Source organism: Tursiops truncatus, chromosome 15, assembly GCF_011762595.2.
Source record: "Tursiops truncatus isolate mTurTru1 chromosome 15, mTurTru1.mat.Y, whole genome shotgun sequence".
NCBI classification, from domain to species: Eukaryota; Metazoa; Chordata; class Mammalia; order Artiodactyla; family Delphinidae; genus Tursiops; species Tursiops truncatus.
The window spans coordinates 79484878-79503800 of NC_047048.1; the positions used below are offsets into that span (position 1 = coordinate 79484878).

The window sequence follows — 18923 nt, forward strand, 5'->3', positions numbered from 1 at the left end:
TACATGTGGGAAAATATTGATATTAGAAAAGAGAAGGATACAGCAGGGAGACAGACTGAGCCTATACTGATGACAGAAATAAGAACAGTGAATGTCTCAACCACAGTAAATAGATTTCATATTAATCAAGAAGACTTTCAGAGTTAGTCAAAAAATTAAAATATATTGTACTATAAAATATATAGTAAAACAAAGTGACTCAAGTTTTTTGTTTTAAATAGAAGGATGGGAAAAATATGCCAGAGAAATAGAAAAAACAAACAAACTTGGGATCAGAGCATCAGGCCTGATATCACTGACTGCAGTTTAAAGAAGGAAAGCACTAAACAAAGGGAAAAGTCAAGTTTGTGATTTAAAATAGGAAAGAACTATATATACTAAATTACGGAGCACTGAAATGTATAAAACAGTGTTCTCCAAATTTTAGTAATTCACATTCTTGTTCCATGAGTTTTTGCTACATCTTCATAAAATTTATAATATACTTAATATGATTTCTTTAAATTGAATTTTTTTAATTAAAAACAGAAGCTCTACATCACTATCAAAAATACAAAACCAATTTCTAGTGCTATAAAAAAAGGTTACTATTAAACAAACCAAAACATTAGTGAATTTCCGTAGCTGCTATTGTCACTGAAGAAACAGGAGGAAATAGCACCCTCAAACTGGATGATAAAGGGGTTTTGAAAAAAGACTGTTTACAAACCTGTGGGCTGGTGGGGCAAGTTTAGAAATCAACAAGGAATAGTGCAGTGCCATGGAGATAGCAACAGCTGGGAGCAGTTACCAGGCCTTGACCAGACAGAGCAAAGAAATGGAGTGATAACTAGACACAGAATGAACAGCTCTAGGGGGAGGACCAAAAGATAGGAGCTACTGCATTTGGTGATGGAATGAAGCCTACCCGAAGTAACCCAGCAGAAAAGGAGCCAGGGAAACAAAGACCCTTACCTCACAATTCTCCAGTCTCTTGCCATTGCCCTGTTGGTGGGATCCAACAGAAAGACAAAGGACAAGGAAATCAGATTATTCAAGACATACTGATCACCTCCTAGGGCAGAGATCAAAGGAAAGAGGGGTGGAGAACATATGCACGCGGGCAAACAAGATGCACAGAACATCTCCATATTCTGCTTAATGTTCTCACCTGAGTGGTTCTTCTCTATTATCACATGGAATTAGCGGAGTTAGCAGAGTCATAAAAATATGCTACCACCACTGAGTTGAGATTTTCTTCTATCATAATGAAAGCTTGAAGACAAATGAAAAATAACATCCTCACCACGTAATCCAATGTTATTCATACTGTGTCCTTTAAAACATCTTACTGTTTAAACCATCTTACATCACGTTTTAAGAATTCCACACCTTGGAGTATGTATTAAGCCTTTGAGATATAGCAAGGGCACAAAAATCATATAAGTATACTAGTCATTGGAAGCATCATGAGAACATTCCATCCTTAACAAATCATAAAATTATAGAAGAAAAGTTAAATATAGACAAATCTGAATAACAGAGTCCATAGGTATAGAATTTAAATATTGCTATAAAAAGATACAAGATGTAGCTAGCTGCTTCTTAAGTGTGCATAGGTTATTTACAAATACTGATCATAAGTTAGACTCAAAGCAAATTCAAAATTCAAAAAAAATAGAAATAAGATATAGTCAGCCACAGTTCCCAACAATAATGCAGTACACCCAGAAATACATAACAACTGAAGAAACCAAATCTCTCAAACGCTGGAAATTTAAAAGAAAATATTTTTTAATATTAAGTACCTCTTAGCTCACAGAGACAATCAAAAGTACAGTTGCTGAATCAGTAGAACATGATGATACTGAAAGCTCTCCATATAAAGTGTAGGATGATGCCAAAGATTTCCTAAAAAAAAAAAGCAAAACAGAAAAGGCAAAATCATAAACATTTTCCTTACCCAAAAAGAGAAAGAACAAAAATGGACAGCATGTGCAACATAAAAACATAAGAAAAAGAGCTCAAAGAAAAAGTTAAGGCAAGCTGAACAATAGAATTAATACACATAAAAACAAACTCATTTATAGGAAAGCAGAAGTAGAAATGACAAGTGCATGAAATAATTGAAAAGAAAAATTGAGTTAATACATATAAAAGCACTCATTCATGTATTGGGAAATAGAAAAAAATTGATAAATACATAAAAATAATTCTTTGAATGAATAACAAACTACTTTATTAATAAAAAAGGATACATTAACATCCAGACCTAAGGATGTGAAAAATGGAACTGACTAAAAGGATTCTAAAAGAATATTTCCTCTAATATATGCTAATAAATTTGAGAATGTGAATAGACCATTTTCTATAAATATAAAAGTACTGTACTGCAAATTGACTCAACAGAAGATAGAATACTTGAACAGACCCAAAACGAAGGAAGAAATTGAGAAAATTGTCAAAGATCTGCATCTCAGTAAAGTTCCAGACAATTTCATGCTTGAATTCATTCAAACCTTCAAGAAACAGATAATTCATGAGCTTTTTAAATTGTCCTAAAGCATAAAGTTAGAATTAATGCTTCCTAATTCTTTTCACAAAACCACAATAGCATAAATACCTAAGCTTGACAGGGATAGCACTGAAAACAAAACCTATAAACCAAAGCCATGAATATTGATTCAAGAGTCATAGAGTTTCAGCCAGCAGAATCCACATTACATTTAAAAAATAATACACTGAACTAAGTGAGGTTTAGTTCAGATAGTCAAGAACAATTCAATGTTAGAAAAATACCATTTCAATTCAGCATATAAATAGGCAGAAAAGAAAATAATAAAATAATATGGTTATCCATATAACCGTAAGTGCCAAAAACTTACCTGGTAGATTTCAGCAGCCAATTCTATGTTTATTAATATAAAAACATAATGTCATTTACTATAAAGCAGATCTAGCTGCTAAAATTTTAACGAGATACAAATAAACTCTCAATCAATTACTAAAGAATGAATCACGATAATTTGTTTCCATGTCAACAGCTTTCAGTTTTGACAGGAGAGCATCACTTGCTTCTGGAAGAACAAGGGAAGCCTGAATAGGAAAGGGTGGACTTCAGAATTTAACAAACACAGGCGCAAATACGGTTCAGCCAGGTATTAGCAGGGTGATCATGACCAATTATATAATCTGCCCAGGTCCCAGAGTTTTTTTTTTTTTTTTGCGGTACGCGGGCCTCTCACTGCTGTGGCCTCTCCCGTTGCGGAGCACAGGCTCCCGGACGCACAGGCTCAGCGGCCATGGCTCACGGGCCCAGCCACTCCGCAGCATGTGGGATCTTCCCGGACCGGGGCGCGAACCCGCGTCCCCTGCATCGGCAGGTGGACTCTCAACCACTGCGCCACCAGGGAAGCCCAGGTCCCAGAGTTTTTTAAAGCGACATGAGGGCAATAAATCACATCTTGCCAAGTCACTCTGAGGAGTACAAATATTCAGACTAGTCAGTACACAGTAGGTGTTCAAAAACTTCTCTCTTCAGTGCCCTTGTTGCCAGCTCTGGTACTAATAATTTGCACGATTTGCATTTGAATCTGAGCTTACATGGGAAGTATTTTCTTAGAAGACTCACCCGCCCACTACCTCTGTTTAGAGAGAAAGCATCACAGGTTACTGTATTTTCCCATTATAAAATAATTCTTGCTTATTTGGAAAAATTGGGGAAAAAATGAAAATACACAATATAGAGTTAAAGTTTCTCATCATTCTCTCTCATTGGCATCATTAGATTTTAAAATATATCCTTCTATGCTTGGGATCATACTTGGAATTGTAATTTTAAATAACATTTTAAAATAGAACTTTAAAGTCTTCAGTAGAAAAGAACTTCAATTGAAAACCTCATTCCACATGTAATTTTACAGCTACCCATCCATTTTCCAACATCAGAACTTGCAGCGTTTTTGATCTGATCAAAAGTCATATACTATGAACTACAGTCTGTCAATTTTTATAAACTCGTATCATTGGTCAAATGTGGAAATGGTTCAAGACCATTTCAACGCCTTTCAGTGTCTCTTACCGGTAGCTCACTCAACAACCATTATCAAGTAGGAAGGACAACAGACACAATGGCTGGAATAGAATCCTGCCTGATGCCATGGGGTAAAGCTTCATTATTTATGAATCTAACAAAAAGTGAAGTGAAAGTTGGACACTTTCCAGTTAATTTCATCAATGTAGACAACTCAACTGTATATTTGAGTTCCTCTGTGGCAAGTAACACAAATGAATTCTTGTGTCTCCTTGAACCTTGAATTATCTGGTGAAACTGTCCATACAGCTGAGATTAACCACATAATGGCCAACATTCCAGTTTCCACTGGGCTGTTGAAAACTTCACTACACCGATAGTACCCCAAGGCTTTTGTCTGTTCAACCTTTTTATGTTGCCTATAGTTAAAGTTGGCTGCAATTAAACACAAGATTGTCTAAAAAGCCCATTATTGTCCTTGTTTAGCTGCCTAATTTCCTTCCATTTATATGTTCTTAGAGCCTTTCCAAACGACTTTTTCCTAGCTAATTTGGGAAACACACTTTACAAAGAGCAGGTAATTTTAAAAGCATCATTCTAATGTTGGTCTTTCATTATTTCTCTAATAAGCAACATAATTGGTACAGGCTGAGGCCACCTACAGATCAACCTTTAGACAAACCTTGTATATTCAAGTTATAAAACTTCTTCCTGAGCCCAACTGCATTCTCTAGGGGAAAATTTGAGAAAGAATATAAAGTTGTAAGATTTCTTTTTCCTTGCTTCCATCGCCCCCCGACTCCAACCCCTGTAAAACATCATTTATCAGTTCATGTCCTGGAGAAGCAGACATAATTGCAGGAGCTCTAAGAAATAAAGGGAAGAATCTGTCACATCCTATTTTTATCAACTTTGTTTTGAAAGCTTTCGATGTGTAACTTCTTTTATTAAATGATTTTATGCATATGTTCTCTACGAGAGGAGAATAAGATGCATGTATGCTGTCTGCTGTATCTAGGGTGTCATTTGGAGAATCAACCTCAACTAAATCTAATTAATTCCCTTTCAACTAGAAAAGCATGAAAGTGGTCCATAAAATAAAACTTTATTTTAATTGTAAGTCAATTACATTGTCAAGTCACAGAAAAAATATTAAATGGGTAGGACAGAGACATCCTACATGCACCATGGACTGCCATGCAAAGAGGTTGACTAGTAGTGGACTGATTTTTAAATCCACATTCAAGTATTATCCAAACTGTCGTTCCACCATTGAACTAATACCATTGTGTCCAACGGAGACACAATCTCATACTGAAAAGACCTCCTTGTGTAGAATGCAGGATGAAGCGTTCATACAAACCAGTCATCCAAGGGAACAGACAAGACAGGGATTCTCTTAAATTCAGATAACAAGCCTGATCTGAAATTGTGGCTAAAAACAACACTCATGATTTTTATAGACATTGTGATCTTTCATAGGCTTCTGGGAAATAACCCCATAAAATAATCCCAACGGAATGGGATACTGGAATTGGTCAGGTCCAAGTCACACAATCCCTCCAGGAACTAAGGGTGGAGTCAACTTCCCCCAAAGCACCTGGGCCAAGAGTCACGAGAGGGCATCGCAGAGGAATACAGCACATTGTTAATGTTATCAAAAGTGGGGTCCAGCTACTCACCACTCAAAAGCCAATAAAGAGGCAAGGTTGGTGGAAAGGAAAATTTGCTTTATAAGCAGCCGGCAACCCGGGCCGGGGGTGGGGGCCAGGGGTGGACTCATGTCCAAAGGCCACCTCCCCCCCCCCCCCCCCCCACTGACAATCAATGGGCAACAGCTTTTATAGATGGAGGGAGGGGGCTACATGCAGAAAAAGGCACAGGCAGCTGTGACGGTCATCTTGAAACTGGTCCTGCGGTGGTCTGACCAGCGTCATCTTGATTGTTTTAGGTACAGTTAATCTTGAGTTCCAGGGTCGGTTTATTCTTGTTTCTTTGAGGCCAGTTCTCGGAATTGTGGCAGCTTATGTCATGGCTACAGTCTGGTCATCGTGTAGTTAAATTCTTCCACCTGTTGGGGGTTTCAGTATCTACAAAACAGCTCAAAGGCCATGGCTCAGAATATGATCTCTAGCCCTTGAGGAGGAACTAAAAGGTCCTTGACTTTAATGACTAAACTAATATTATTTGGCCTTGTTTGACTGTTTTCCTTTGCTTCTGCATTTTCTCACTTCTCTAATTAACCTTATTCTTTGACTAAAGTTTTTCTACAAACAAAAGGCAGGCGGAGGACATGGGAGGGAAGGACCTTAGGGTGCTGCTCTGTTTCATTAACAGAAGAAACGGGAGTGGATGCAGGTAGCATAAACAGACTTCTACTATCTCAGACCCTCTAAAATTGTTCCCTTGATTAAAAGTAGTAATGGATATTTTAGTTCTTAGATATTACTTCTCTCTCCACGGTACTTTAGTGGAACTAGTCTATTTTATAAGATTAAATGAAACAGCTTTCTAGTAATAGTTCTCTTATTTATCGTGAAAGTATTATTGAAGGCATTTTTGGGTATATCTCACACTTCCCTTTGTTTTACAGAATCCACATGAGAACTTTTTATCTGCTGTTAACATCAGTTACTGTTATGATTCTTCTGAGAAATACGCTCAATTCTGTCTTCTGGAAACTGTAACTTGTGTGACTAATTATGTTTCCTAATGTTTCCTTATTTTTACCTCTGAGAGAATATAGGGCTCTACCCTTAGCAAACCAATGTACAGAAAACATACACTGGATGATGATGATGATGATGACTGTTATTATATAGGTTCACTTTTTTCTTTCCTGTCTACTTGTAATTTGAATTAGTTCAGTGCATTTTATATATTCTTATAAGGTACAACTCATATTTCCCAGAACAAAGAGTGATATAAATATATCAGGAGTAACAAAGTCAGTAGCTTATAGGAGCCAAGCAAGTGATGGAAATGGTGAAGCATCCCACGTGGGGACTAGCAAAGAGCATGCGCGCCTCTTCTAAAGGAACAGCCGTCCTTTAGGTCCAGCCACGTGGCACCACAAGGAAAAGGGAGACCAACATGGCCACATCTTTCAATAGAAACCAGAACTTCATCCTAGCCCTATACTGCCTTCACAGACATAACATTGGTGGGTAATACAGAAAGTTAAAGCTATTCTTAGCCATTTATTTTTGTCTTTATTTAAAAGCATAATAAATTAGAAATATGTGGTTTATTAAAGCAGAAAAGAGACTGGTGGAAAGGGTATTAGCTATAGCTCATGGTGTCAACAAGGAGTTTGCAGAGCTGGGCTGGGAAAATGGACCAGAGCTAAGGATTAGAGTTGGAGCACAAACCTGATTACAGGGTGGGAAAGCCCTGGTCCTGCCACCACTGCACGCTCACCAACATGCTGCTGGGCTCTGTCGCCACCATCGCCCCGCACTCTGGGCACAGGACACTGTCTCCACCTTACAGATGAATCCCAAATGCATCCTGCCTCTTCTGGGGGCACTTAGTAGCTGAGCTTAGCCGTATGCTCAAGACAAAGCTGCCAGGAATGAATGAGAACATGTGTCTGAGCTTTCATCATCCAGTGATCTCCTAGACACAGGACAGGGGTTCACATGCTTGGCGTGCATGAGCAAAGGGGCAAACATCTGCTATCTGCCGAGAGCAATATCTGATTAACAGCTTCTTGAAACGACAAAAAAAAAAATCCTATCTTATGTTAAGTGATATTTTTCTTTTAAAACATCCAATTTACTATGCTTTTAATAAAGAGGAAGTAATAAGATCAGTTGTGTCTTTGGGATCACTACTTTTTATTCATCAGTGTTAAGGTTCTACCTTTGAAAGTTACACAGGGTCGTAAAATAATAATACATCCCTTGTTTGAGAGGTTAGACAAAAACTTAATGGTCTCCCTGTGGGAGGTAAAAATAAAATTATCTAGATGACCAAGCAAAAGCCTTACAGCCACCTTTGTGGAGAACCAACCAGGAGGCCTTAGTGACAGCCTCCAGGTGGTATCAAAATCCAGCAGCTCAACCTTTTTAGGTTAGAATCACTGGGGAAGACTGAAAGGGTTTAAAAGTGCTGATGCTCAGGCCACCCCCAGAGCCTGGGATTTAACCTGCCTAGAATGAGGCCCAGCATCACTATCTGTTCAGTGTTCTTCAGGTGCTTTCCTGGTTGAGAACTACTGTCCTGAGACCAAGAAGAAGCAATTAGTCCCACAAACAAAGACAAAGGGGAAAAGTTATTTCTTTCAGGGGGGCACAAGATATCATCTTTCAAGAACATCCATCCGCCTGGCATGAAATTAGAGCCCTTTATTTGGGACAGGATGGATGGGATGACAAGTTTTATCAAGTCCAGAGGATGGGCAGTGACTGCTGAGCGCTGATGTAAAAATGATAATAATTGTGAGGCTGGAGTGAAGCCAAACAGGAGAAAGTACAGTGACCGAGGCCGCCATGGGCGCAGGGAGAGCAGCTCCAGCAGGGAGACCAGGTGTGTGCCACCCCTGAGTTAAAGCATCTTCCACAAATGGGCTCAGGACCACTGATGGACACCGTGACTAGCTCTGACACAGCAGAGAATCTGGCTCTGTGAGAATGAGGCCACAGGCAAGTTGAGGTTTTGAAAGAGAAGCAAGACAGAAAAGAACCACAGTAGGGTCCTCAGAGTGTGACCTAGAGACTCCTGGAGGTCTTCCTTTTAGGAAGTCCACGAAGTCAAAACTAGGTTCATAATAACGTGGAGATGCCGTTTGCTCTTTTCACTGGACTGACATTTGCACGGGTGGTACAAAAGCAATAAGTCAACGCAATGGCACTAAATCAAGGCAGTGGGATCAAACAGGACTAGTGGCCACTGTGCTCTTCACTTCTAAGCACTCAGTAAAATATATATTTTTATAGATGCTATTCATATACATATGTGTGTGTGTATTCTACTGCCCTGTATACATGTGTCCATCAGTCTATCCATTCATCTATCTCTGAGAGTGAGTGCTTCCTTAAATTTTGTACCGTAGGCACCTCCCTTGCTTTACTCTGGGTCACACCCTGTTTTCTTCAGAGCACTTAATCACTATCTGAGATTATCTTGAATATTTACTTATTTTCTTCACCTCCAGTTTGTTAGATTTCAATTACTGCTTATGGGAGATTGATTACAAAAATGTCCCAAATTATCCCCTTTCCTGGGACCATGTCCTTTGCACCTCCTCCCAAAGAGGTAGAATCTATTCCCTCACCGCGTTGAATTCAGGCTGGCCGCTGATTTGCTCTAGCCAACAGAATACAGAAGAATGATAGTGGGTCAGTTCTCAGTATGGGTTCAAGGACCTTCCACTCTTTCTCTTGGAACTCGGATTTTACGACGAGAACAAGCCCTGCTAAGTTGAGCATAAAAGACCACGCACAAGAGAGACCAGCTGTCCCAGGCAAGGCCATCCTAGACCAGCCAGCAGCTAGCCACCTTCAAACACATGAGCCCAGCCAAGGTTAGCTGAGCTGCCTGCCCTCTCTGGGGCTGACTTCAGGTGTATGAATGAGCCCAGGTGGGAGCAGCAAACAACCCACACGCCCTGTAGGTTCATGAGCAATAATAAACGCTTGTTGTTCTAGGCAGCTTCTTCATTATTGTTGATGATGGCTCACAGCATTGCTGTGGCAATAGACAATAGATTCACCCCTCCATTCCAAGAACCAAGAGTGGTGCTTGATACTCAGAAATATATTTGGGTAACCCCCCCCCAAAATTGGTGGATGTTAGAAAGAATGAAAAATGAACTAAAAACCCCACCTCTTTATACACTAGCCCAGTTACATTTTCTCAGCTTGGTCTAGAACTAACCTCAACCATATAATAAGTTTGTTCATGCAATTAATTCAGTTCTTCTGGGCATCCACACCAATTACTGGAAGAGACAAAGACCAACTTCAGAACAGACATTTCTACTAAATAAAAAGTATTCAAGTATTTATATCTACTCTCTCCCCCTGCAGAGTCTATAAATACACCAGCCCAGACAAGCTTTATTGGTGTTAGCTGAAGCAGACTGCAGCTAAGAGACAACTGTGGTTTTCCACTTCCCTTTGAGCCACTGCTCATACAGAATGAAGAATCCCCGGTTTTGTTTCTGCCTAATCATTTATTGTAATGCTGAAGGGAAGAAAATAAATCTTGGAAACTTTGACCAAAATCAGTTTAGTTTTTGCATTATCACAGCAGGAGAGGAAAACATGGGTTTTCATTTTTAAGGATAATCTCTCTTAAAGTGTGTACAAGAACTAGCTAAGTCTAAATAATATTAGGAACATTTGAAACGTTTTTAAATGGATTCAGGGCTGCACTGGTTTCTGCCAAAAGTCCGTTGGCTGCCAACTTTCATCTGCTCTCAGCGGTGGCAAAGGTGCTGAATACTCTGCAAATTGTAGATGCCATTGACTAATTCAGAGAAATTCCTGGCTTAGAACTTTTACAAATGAAGTTACCGCTTAAGGACTCCTGTTGTAGTTTAAAAAAAAAAAATTAACAAAATTAATGTCTTCTTTGAATGCTATTGTTTTAATTAATTTCCATTCATAATGCACTATCAATTAAGTCAATTAAAATATTGGGCTTTTAATAATAATTGAATATTTCATACTGAAGTGAGTTTCTCTCTGTGCGTGTGCTAACGACCTTCATGCATCTATACGTATGTCATGAGTTGTTTCCTTTTTCCTCCCTTCCTTTCTCCTTCCCTGTCTTTTTTTTATTGAATTATAGTTGACTTATAGTATTATAGTAGTTTCAGGTATACAACGTAGTGATTCAGTATTTTTACAGATTATACTCCATTTAAAGCTATTACAAAATAATGGCTATATTTCCCTTGTTGCTTATCTATTTTATACATGATATAAATATGCTTGTTGTTTATTTTATACATAGTAGTTTGTATCTCTTAATCCCATAGCCCTATCTTGCCCCTCCCCACCTCTCTCTGAGATAAAGAAGATGTGAGATATATAGAAATACAATGGACTATCACTCCGCCATAAAAAAGAATGAAATTCTGCCATTCGCAACAATGTGGATGGACCTAGAGAATATTATGCTTAGTGAAATAAGTCAGGCAGAGAAAGGCAAATATTCTACATTATCACTGATATGTGGAATCTAAAAAATAAAACAAACAAATGTGTCAGTCAAAACAGAAACAGATTCACAGATATAGAGACCAAACTAGCAGCTCCCTATCTTTCTTCATCCCTCTCTCCTTCCTGCCAGCCTCTCTTTCCTCTCCCTCTTTTTTCTCCCCTCATCTCCCCCCCCTTTCTTTTCTCTCTCTGCTTTTTCTTTCTTTTCTCCTCCCCTCTCCTCTCCTCTCTCCCTCCCTCCCACCCCACGCCCTTTGGTGGCCACTTCCTAAGAGCCAGTGGATAAGAAAGGCTATTTCTTTCTGTAGCACTTTCACTCAGGTAACACACAGCACAGGCACAACATCTCTGAGTTGGTCTGTTTCCCGAGCTGACCATAGTAGATCCCGAACAGAAAATTTAATGTATCCAGGAATCACTCGACCTTTTAACTTTCCAATTGCAAACTGAATTCTTCCTTTTATATCTTAGAGGTCAGAAAAAAATTACATCTTTGGGCAACTTTCCCTTTTCCAGTTAACCTGCTTGCATATTTTCAGAATTTAATTTTACAGTTTTAAACTACCCATAAGGCTATGTGTGTTTTTGATATTCTGAAATACATCACAAATTTATCTTTGTTTTATGAACTGCCGGTTGAACACTAGATACCATCATTTGATCAATTTGTGTATTTGATCAATACATTTTACTTGTATCCATTTACATTAATCAGGACAAGTACTAAATTGGTATGCTAGTTCAATATGACTTCAGTTTAATCAATTTTATCAGTTGATTACCTCATTTAGTTGGTGTTTTCACTATGTAACTAACCTCAGGATTTAAAACTAGCTTTGTCATTCATTGGGAGCCCAAAATTAACTTGTATTTCTAACAAGAGAATGAGAAACAGCACAATTAGGATACTTGTTAAAGTAGATTTTAAATCAAAAAGATCAAAACATAAAATAATAACCTGACAGGGTTTAAAAATTATTGTGAATGTTGACCCAATACTGATGTGAATATCGTGAAATATCTACACTTATACATGCCTATTAAAAGGTTTATTTGCAGAAGTCTTTTGTAAGGTAATTTGATAATACATTTTATAATAACTGTAGAAATGTTCATAAACTTGATGATTGACCACAAGGAAATAAGAAACACTCCATCTAAAAAAATTGGGAAAATATCTGGGCATGAAGACGTCCATCATGGTGCTGTTTATAGTAGTAGTAAAATATTAAAATCAACATAAATGTCCAACAATAGGAGAATGACCAAATAAATTACAGTAATATGAAACTGATGGAGTTTTGTACAGCCATTAAAAATAAAAATCATGAAGACTATATAGGAACATGGAACATTCCTATACTAAAATGTTGTGTTATCTGTGTTATCATTTAATTTATATGAGAACCATACAGCTGTAACTATTTATCCAGTATGTGCTTAGTGAGAATGTGTCGGGCCCTGTGCTAAGAGCAACAGGCCAAGGCCGGCACGTAAAGCCAAACAAAATACGATCCCTGCCCTCTGATCTGGTCCACCTGCAGGAGCGTCCCCAGATCCCCACTTAAGAAATGTGTGCCTCTTCTTGAGATACTTAATCTCTTGCAGTCTGTTTCTTTCTCACCTGCAAAAACAGGGATCAGATGAGTGACCACCTCAAGCAGCGCTTCTTTGAGTATTTAGTAACTTTTTATATGTAATTTGTTTAATACAGTGCTTGGTGTGTTAGTTTGCTGGGGCAACTGTAACAAGGTACAAAAGACATCTACTGTCCCACAGTTCTGGAAGCTAGAAGTCCACAATCAAGGTGTGGGCAGAGCTGATTCCTTCTGAGGGCCATGACAGCATCTTTTTCATGCCTCTCCCTTCAGTGCTAGTGGTTTGCTGGCAATCTTTGGCATATGCCTCGGCTACCGGAAGCATCACCCTGATCTCCGCCTTCATCCTCATATGACGTTCTCCCTATGTGCATGTCTGTCTCCAGATTTTCACTTTTTTTTTTTTTTTTTTGCGGTACGCAGGCCTCTCACTGTTGCGGCCTCTCCCGCTGCGGAGCACAGGCTCCAGACGCGCAGGCTCAGCGGTCATGGCTCACGGGCTCAGCCTCTCCACGGCATGTGGGATCTTCCCGGACCGGGGCACGAACCCATGTCCCCTGCATCAGCAGGCGGACTCTCAACCACTGCGCTACCAGAGAAGCCCCAGATTTTCACTTTTTTAAGGATACCGTTCACACTGGATTAGGCCCACTCTAGTGACCTCTTATTAACTTGGTTACCTCTGTAAAGACCCTTTCTCCAAATAAGGCCACATTCTGAGGTACTGGAGGTTAGCACTCCAACGTATGCATTTGGTGGGGGGCTCAGTTCAACCCATAACACTTTGTATATTGTAAGCTTTCAACAGATGTTGGCTACTATCGTTACTATTACTACCAATATTGTTAAGAGTAGTGGCCATAGAATATCATGATAGAGTGTGTGGTAAAACCAGACGTGTTACCAAATAAGACGAAAGCAGTTGATTTGCTAGGGTGGTGAGGTTCTTAGTGATCAGGGATTTTTTTTGTTTCCTTGTTTTGTTTTTGTCGCTCTTATTTTAAAATTTCTATAATGCCCATCCTTCCACAGAGTTTGCGCTATTTAAAAGGGAGGAAATCTGGAACATCTCTTAAATATAAGCAATGGCCATTCAAACATAAATGCAAATTCCCACACTTCCCTCTGGTTCCCATCTTTGTAATATTGTCTCTCCCTCTCAAATAGAAGCACTGATGAAAAGTCCAGCTCCCTGGTGGACAAGGAGCGAGGTTCTCTTTCCCTTCATTCTATGCTCTCCAGTCTTTAATTATATAACAGCAGCCTGCTCACCTGCCTTTGTGTCAGTTCCTAGGATTTTATTTCAACATGTCTGCTTTTCCTGGCCAGAAGAACAAGGTGTAAGTTTTAGATTTCTCTCATCTCTCCTGACCACAGTGTAGTGATTATGACATGCGTTACTGCCTATAGATTCCTTACAGGAAAACGGTCTTCAGGCCAAGTGACAAAATCTTTGCCTTTTTTAGAGTTATTCTTTTCTCTCACCATCTTTTTAAATATTTATTTTCCTCCAGGTATTTTATCTTCCTAGTGTCTCACCATCCTTGAGTTAGGACCCAATGTTTTGTTTTCAGAAAAAAGTACCTTGCATTGTGTAGTTTTCAGATTAAGAAGAAATAAATGGGGCTTCCCTGGTGGCGCAGTGGTTGAGAGTCTGCCTGCCGATGCAGGGGACACGGCTTCGTGCCCCGGTCCGGGAAGATCCCACATGCCGCGGAGCGGCTGGGCCCGTGAGCCACGGCCGCTGAGCCTGCGCGTCCGGAGCCTGTGCTCCGCAACGGGAGAGGCCACAGTGGTGAGAGGCCCGCGTACCTCAAAAAAAAAAAAAAGAAAGAAAGAAATGATAAAGCTAACCATCATTTTGGAGTATTTGAAGAGCCATATTTTAAAAAAATATTATTCCATAGATTATTCAGCTAAGATTCAAAGGCTACATAAATCCACATTAAGAACTGTGTCTGTGAGGAATATTTAATTTCAAGTAATAGAAAATCCAACTGAAAATAGACTTTTCCTTACAGGGTCCTTGTGACTACATTAAACACACCTGGTAATCCAGGATAATCTTCCCATCTCAAGAGCTTAGCTTCATCACATCTGCAAACCTGTTTTTCACACGTTAGGTTACAGTAGCCACCGAGTTCCAAGATTAACGCACGAACACGTCTGGAGGGGACATTATCCTCTCCACCACATTATTCTTGTTAGATGGGGAAACAATATGAAGATATGACATCTTCCAATAATATTCATAAGTTTACTTTCATTCCAGTCAATTTCCCATTGAGATATTTCTGCAATTAATGAAATACTATGTATGTATGTATTAGTCAGTTTTGACTAACACAGAGGACTGGCACTGCCAAATACAAAAACAGGGAAAAGATTACCTTACCTGACAAAGGAACTCATCTCACTAATAATAAACAGAAGCATATGCCAAGAGAAACATGGGAACGTGAAATAAATGGAAAATTCATAAAATTAAAGCATAAAAACTGCTTGTATCAGTCAGGGTCCAACCACAGACACAGAACCAGTAGGAGATACACATTAAGGGTTTTGGGGTCTTTTTATGTTATGGAATTTTGCATAGCTTTTTAAAAATTCTGTATTGGACTATAGTTGATTTACAATATTGTGTTAGTTTCAGGTATATTAAGGGTTTTATTGCAAGGAGTTGGCTTAGGCAACTGTGGGGCTGGCAGATCCAGAATCCACAGGGCAGGCCGTTGAGAAGGGCTGGAACTCTCAGGCACAGGCTGAAGCCACTGTCCACAGACAGAATTTCTTCTTGACCAAGAAGCCCCAGCCCTGCTCTTAAGGCCTTTCAACAGACTGGGTCAGACCAACCACGTTATCCAGGATAATATCTCTTACATAAAATAAACTGATTATAGACTTTTATCACATCTACAAAGTAACTTCACCACTACAGTTAGATAAGAGTTTGGTTGAATAATTGGGGACTGTAGCTTAGCCAAGCTGATGCATCTAACAGACCATCAGAATGTTCAATCATACTAAAAATCTAGGAGGCAAACATGAAGTTGAAACATATATTGTTTTCACCTAATAAGATACAAACTGTCTTAAATAAGACACTGTTAATGTGAGGGTGAGGCAGAAGACAGTCCCCGGGACCATATGTCATGAGCCCTTCTGTCTGGCAGTGTTCCTGACATCTCTGGGTCCCTGCAATTTGAGAAAGAAATTTCATGTGCAAAAAAACAGAGTATCAGTTAAATGGGTTATTATTCATCCATATGATGGGGTACCCGATGATCATTAAACACTGAGTTAAGGACAGTATTTCATGGAAAATGTTCACAATATACCAAGTGAAAGAGCACGTTAATAAATATCATACACATTCAATTTTGTGCAATTATGCCTAAAAAGGGTGGAAGTCTCTACTTCAAACTTGAACCATAATTGTTTCTAGGCAATAGCACAATGAAAAAAGCTTAATTTGTGATTTTAGCATTTTACAATTTTTAAAACGAACATGCACTGATTATGAAGTTAGGCAGACTGAATTTGGGGTCTGTTATAATATTGAGGAGTTAGGTAAAGCCATTGTTTAGAGAATCCTGAATATCTAATAACTGGAGGATTAACACCCATTCATCTATTTAATCACTTAACCATGAATTCATTCAACAAATACATTCTACCCTTTGACTCTATGATAATGACTGTGGACGCCATGGATATACAACAGTGAGCAAAACAAATTCAGTCCCTGCCCACGTGGAGCTTAGTGGGGAAAAGGAAAAATCATCAAAGAATCACCCAAGTACATGTATACTTATAATCTATGGTAAGTGCAATGAAGGAAAAAGACAGTGCTATGAGGGTCCATGGCAAGAATACAATATTCATACTAAAAGTTTAAATTATTATCTAATCAAAATATATAGTGCCTGTGTGTGTGTGGTGGTGTATACTGGGTGTTGTCACCAGCATCCTCATCGCAAATGAATACTCCAAAACTAGGAAAAGGAAATTATAGAAAAAATATCTAGAAATACCAGAAGAGACTGAAAATCCTTCCAAAGTAATATTGAAAAAACAATTGAACCACTGCCTAATGAATCTTGGCTAACTGGCTGAAGCTCTGAGTGGTACACACCCAAAGATTTAGAGTTTTCCCCTGTGCTCCTATCATTCACGCATTTTCCCCCAGGATCTGAAAGATAAATCTGACGAGCTCTGGGTAAACACTGGCTAAGACTCTACAGTTCCTGGTACGGGAAGGCGACGTGACATTCCCTGTTATCATCGGGTCTCCTATTAGGCAGCCTCGGCAAGGAGTCTGGATAGATTAACATGCCAGGCTGGAGGCTTGGTGATAATTCAGACTGGGGTTGAGTTGAAGCCACCACTCAAACAATTGGGAGTATACAGCCATGCATGGATTCCTTTTGAACTGCAGCAAAAGTGAGGAGAGAGGGGCTTCCCTGGTGGCGCACTGGTTGGGAGTCCGCCTGCCCATGCAGGGGACGCAGGTTTGTGCCCCGGTCCGGGAAGATCCCACATGCCGTGGAGCGGCTGGGCCCATGAGCCATGGCCGCTGAGCCTGTGCGTCCGGAGCCTGTGCTCCGCAACGGGAGAGGCCACGACAGTGAGAGGCCCGCGTACCGCAAAAAAAAAAAAAAAGTGAGAAGAGGAATAGGGTTTTGAACTCTGGCATAATGAATCAGATCACGCAACTGGAGCCTTGCCTACTAATTAGGCTGATAATATCTTCCCCTCTAGGTGAGACCTGAATGGTGCTCCTTTTGGATGCGTCAGAAATAGGATTGCAAAGAAGGGTTCATGCACAATTAGGGAAAATAGATCTTGTGCAAAGATATTTTGGCATACGTGGCCATAGTGATTGCTTCCTCACTTCCTCCAAGATGCAGTTTGAGTGCATTATTCCTCCTTATATAGCTGCAGCACAGGGAGACATCGTATCCTTAGAATGAGAAACTAGATTTAGAGACAAACTATGATTTTTTGCTAGTGGAGACCTATCTGTCCAATATTGCTTTAATAACAAAACAAACTTCCAGGAATTTTATGGAATTTTCCCTTCACCATCTGCGTTAGGCAGAATTCCAGAATGACCCCCAAGATCTCCATGCGTTGGTGTGCGTGCCCAGCCCATAATACCGACAGAGCCCTTCTGAAAGGCTCAAAAGACAGAGATAGGAGGAAGAGAAATCTGAAGCAGCAGAAGATGCTTTCCTGTTGGCCTTGAGTAAGAAAACCGCTGTGCTGTGGAGTGGACGACGTGGTAGGCAACATGGGAGCTGAGGACCTCAGTCCTTTAACTACAATGAACTGAATTCTGACAGCAGTCAGGGAGCCTGGAAGAAGACCCCAACCTCAGATGAGACCCCAGCCCTGGCTGACACCTTGATCACAGGCTTGTGAGACCCTGAGCAGAAGAACCAGCTAAAACGTATCAGACTCCCAACCTAAGGAAAACGAGAGATAATAATAAGTGTGTTGCTTTAAGCTAAGTGAAAAAAAATTTTTTTTATGCAGCAACAGAAAGCAATGCACCATCCTTGCTCCCCTTCCATTTTATTAATTAGGTGAACTATTTCTTCTTCCGCCATCACAACTAGAAATGTGTCCAAAGACTGCTGATCTGAGTACAACATAAATGCAAAAATCATCCCCAGTCATCCGTTTTAGCAATTTAAGACTAATGTTCAAACTGAGATCATTTCTTTGGGTTGAATCTCTTAACTAAAGACTAGGAATATTACAGAAGTCAGTGTCTAGAACTTAGTTAACTGAATAATATTCAAGATAACTCACATTACTGATTTTCTTGCTCTGTGCCATTCATTGCGCTTAGCTCTTCATTACATTTTCTCATTTAATGGTCCCAACAACCCTGTGAGTTGGGAGATGTAGGAGCCTAATTTATGGATGACGAAACTGCAGTTTAGAAAAAGTTAAGTAACCCGCCAAGGGGCGTGTGGTTAGTAGGTGGTAGAGACCCCATTGAGACGCCGTCCACCTGCTACTCCAGCCCCACTTATGAGCTACAAGTGACAGGCTGTGCTTCTCACCCTCCCGCAACAAAACCACTCTTAACCTGGAAAGTAAATGCGTCACCACAGCAGATGCCTCTTGCTT

The 18923-nt window shown here is 39.7% G+C and overlaps 1 long non-coding RNA gene across 1 annotated transcript in view; it reads left to right on the top strand.

Annotated features, from left to right (window-relative positions):
• Positions 1–18923, top strand: part of LOC109551311 (uncharacterized) — a 130161-nt gene that overhangs the window by 94284 nt on the left and 16954 nt on the right. The gene's annotated exons all lie outside the window — the stretch shown is intronic.